Source organism: Balaenoptera ricei, chromosome 11 (assembly GCF_028023285.1).
Source record: "Balaenoptera ricei isolate mBalRic1 chromosome 11, mBalRic1.hap2, whole genome shotgun sequence".
NCBI classification, from domain to species: Eukaryota; Metazoa; Chordata; class Mammalia; order Artiodactyla; family Balaenopteridae; genus Balaenoptera; species Balaenoptera ricei.
In genome coordinates, this window is record NC_082649.1 from 55967540 (window position 1) to 55971443 (window position 3904).

General features: G+C 38.7%; 1 pseudogene; it reads right to left on the reverse strand.

Annotated features, from left to right (window-relative positions):
• Positions 1–942: 942 nt before the first annotated feature.
• On the reverse strand, positions 943–1567 carry LOC132374081 (large ribosomal subunit protein uL22-like; annotated as a pseudogene).
• Positions 1568–3904: the final 2337 nt, after the last annotated feature.

Sequence of the window (3904 nt, forward strand, 5' to 3'; positions counted from 1 at the left end):
GATTGACACTTTCCAAGGAATACCTTGTCCCCAGGGAAGGCTGCTGTAGTTTTTAACATGCAGAGATGGCCCTTTTATTGCTCTCTTCACATGGAACGTGCCTCCCTTGGGAGTGCAGTCAGCTCAGACCTGAGCCCTTTCCCACCACAGTAATCCTGAGATAAATTAATTTGGAAACCTTCCTGTCATCCCCGACATCCTTGTCAGTCTTCATCTCCTCTGCTGGACTCCTTTCTCCCTCACCTCCTGGCCCAAGCTCTTCTAGTCTTCCTGTTTTGTCTCTAGCTCTGTCCACTTCTTCCATCTCAAGACTTTCCATTGAGCCCAAAGAAACCCGCTTTTCCTCCTTAACAGCTTGAAATTTCTCTTCTCCTTCTGGTATCAACATATACATTTTTCTCTAATGAGGACATTTGCCCCCTGAAGTTATCTCAATCTTGTGCTGCTCATGCTTTTGTACTTCGTATACCCCAGGCTTTGGAGGTAGGTTGGAATTTCTCATCAGGTTTTTGCCATAGGACTTTCTGCTCTGATGGAAGTGTTTACGACATTTCCATGCTGTCCAACATGGTAGCCACAAGCTAAACATGACTGTGGAGCACTTGGAAGGTGTTTAGTGTCCCTTAGGAAGTGATTTTTTAATTTAATTTTATTAATTTAAATTGAATGGTCAAAAATGGCTACTGTCTACAATATTGGACATCACAGTTCTAGACCGTTTCTCCTCCACCCTCAAGTAAAAGGATATATTTGATTCTAGAGATACCACCCTCTGCCCTTTAACCTCTAACTAATTCAGTTAATCAGCTGAACTGATCAATTCTTTGTCTCCTGGTTTGCTGTCATGTATTCAGTTTCAAGTCCTGCCGTTACTCTGGGTAACTTCAACTTATACACATGTAACTCCTGTTCAATGCCTGATGCCCCAATTCTTTTTTTTTTTTTTTTACTTTTATTTGCATTTATTTTTTTGCAGCATTTATTCCCAGGCTGTAAGTTTTTGTTTCTTCAATTTCTTCTGGGATATCTTTTTCTTCTGGGCAACCTCCTCTTCTGGTTTAGGAACAATCTGTTCTTTTTCAGTAAGGATCATCTCAGTGTGGCAGGGAGAGCTCATGTATGGGTTGATCCGACCGTGAGCTCTGTATGTCCTGCGCCGCATCTTGGGGGCTTTGTTCACCTGAATATGCTCAATGACCAGAGAATCTACATCTAAGCCCTTAAGTTCAGCATTACCCTCTGCATTTTTGAGCATGTGCAGTAAAAATTCAGCACTCTTTTTGGGCCACCGACCCTGCGTCCAGCCCCACTGTTTGGCCTGGGCACACCTACCAACTCCACCATTGTAACGACGGAACGGCACACACTGCTTCTTTAAAGTGACATCCTTCAGATACTTGGTGGCTTTTCAGATATGCATACCCTTAATGGCCTGGGCTGTTTCACGAGTGTGCTTAAAGTAAACACAAAGATCTGAACCTCTCGACTTGCATGATTTTGTGGGGTTTTCTGGGTCAAGTGAATAGCGAACCATTTTTAGAGGTCACCTCAGGCCGCTGACCGGAAAAGGCCCCAATTCTTTTTTTTTTTTTTTTTCCCCAATACTTAATATTCTTACATTTAATTTACTCTGCCCCATAAGTTACTCACACCTGAAATGTTAAAGTCAAACCATGCCATCTTCTGACAGCCTGCAACATATCTGAGAGGAGAAAGGTTAGATAATGATGTTGTTTGCCTCTTAGATGGCCCATCTACTAGAAAGTGTTCCCTGATGCTTCAGTTTATATTTAAGAAATCTTCCCTACTATAAACCACCACCAACCTGGTCCATGACATTGCAGCACTTAATACTATTCCAACATAATACACTGTAGCACTTAACAGCACTGACTGTAGCTACCTCTTGACTTGTCTATCTTCCCGTTAGAACATGGGAATAAAACTTTCTTACTTACGTACTACTGCAGAACAATCACGTATAAGGTTCTCAATAAATGACTGGAGGTATGAGTTAGTGAATGAATGGACTCATTATTTTATTTGCCGAAGAGAGGAGGGACAGTGATTTATAAACAGATACCTGAAAACTACCTGAGACTCAGAGGAATTATGAACAGTGATCTGAATAAAGAAACAGGGCTGTATTCCATCTCCTGGTAATCACAGAGATCCAGGCTGGATCACAGGGATCTTAGGGTAGCCTCTTCTTGATGAAGATGTGTATTTATAACTAGAACTTTATCTACCAGATCAATTTTATAGGTGATAATTAGTAATTTCATCAGATTTAGAGCCATTACAGAGTTCTTAACTCAAGTTTCACAGCTTTTATTAGAACTTACACTTTTGGATTTTCTTGGTTGATTTTTTTTGTCTGTTTATTTTTTAAAACCACCTTATTGAGATATTATTGGCATAGAAAAAGCTGTACATATTTAATATATACGCTATTATAAGTTTGGAGATAAGTATAATATATGCTGTGAAACCATCACCACAGTCAAGATCATAAACATCTGTTACCATCAAAAGTTTCTCCTGTCTTTATTTTTGCGTGTATATGATAAGAACACAACATAAAATCTATGCTCTTAGCAATTTTTAATTATACATTACAGGTTTGTTTACTATAGGCACTATGCTATGCAGAAGACCTCTAGGACTTGTTTATCTTGCATAACTGAGATTTTGTCCTCTTCGACCAATACCCCCTCATTTCCCCATTCCCCCCCACCCCTAGTAACCATCATTCTACTCTCTGCTTCTACGAGTTTGACTTTTTAGATTACTCGTATAAGTGGGAGCATGTAGTATTTGATCTTCTGTGACTGGCTTATTTTACTTAGCATAATGTCTTCTAGGTTCATGTATATTGTCACAAATGGTAGGATTTCCTTATTTTTTAATATTCCATTGCATATAAATACCATGTTTTCTTTATCCCTTCATTCATTAGTGGACATTTAGATTGCTTTCATGTCTCGGCTATTGTGAATAATGCTGCGGTGAACATGGGGGGTGCAGATAGCTCTTTGAGATGGTGTTTTCATTTCTTTTGGATATATGCCCTGAAGTGAGATTGCTAGATCATTTGGTAGCTCTATTTTTAATATTTTGAGGAACCGCTATACTATTTTCCACAGTGGCTATACCAGTTTATATTCTTAACAGTGTACAAATTTTCCCTTTTCTCCACATCCTCATCAGTACTTTATATCCATTGTGTTTTGTTTTTTTAAAAAAATAGCCATCCTAACAGGTGAAAGGTGTGAGGTAATATCTCACTGTGGTTTTGCTTTGCATTTTCCTGATGATTAGTGATATTGAACACTGTTTCATATACCTGTTGATCATTTGTGTATCTTCTTTCGAGAAATGTCTATTTAGATCCTTTGCCCATTTTTTAATTGAGTTATTTAGTTTTTGTTTGTTTTGTTATTTTCATTTTCTTTTTTTTTTTAAGATTTTTTTGATGTGGACCATTTTTAAAGTCTTCATTGAATTTGTTACAGTATTGCTTCTGTTTTGTGCTTTGGCTTTTTGGCCGCGAGGTATGTGGGATCCTAGCTCCCTAACCAGGGATCAAACCCACACCCCTTGCATTGGAAGGTGAAGTCTTAACCATTGGAAGCCAGCGAAGTCCCACTTTTTTTCTTTTGCTCTTTTGTTTAATGTTTTTTTTATTGTGGTAAAAGTCACATAATATAAAACATACTATTTTAACCATATTTAACTGTACAGTTCAGTGGCACTAAGTACATTCACATTGTTGTGCAACTCTCACCATCATCCATCTTCCAAATTTTAACCTTCCTAAAGTGAAACTCTATCCCCATTAAACACTAACTCCCCATTCCCCCTCCCCAGCCTCTGGCCCCTGGCATCTACCAGTGTACTTTCT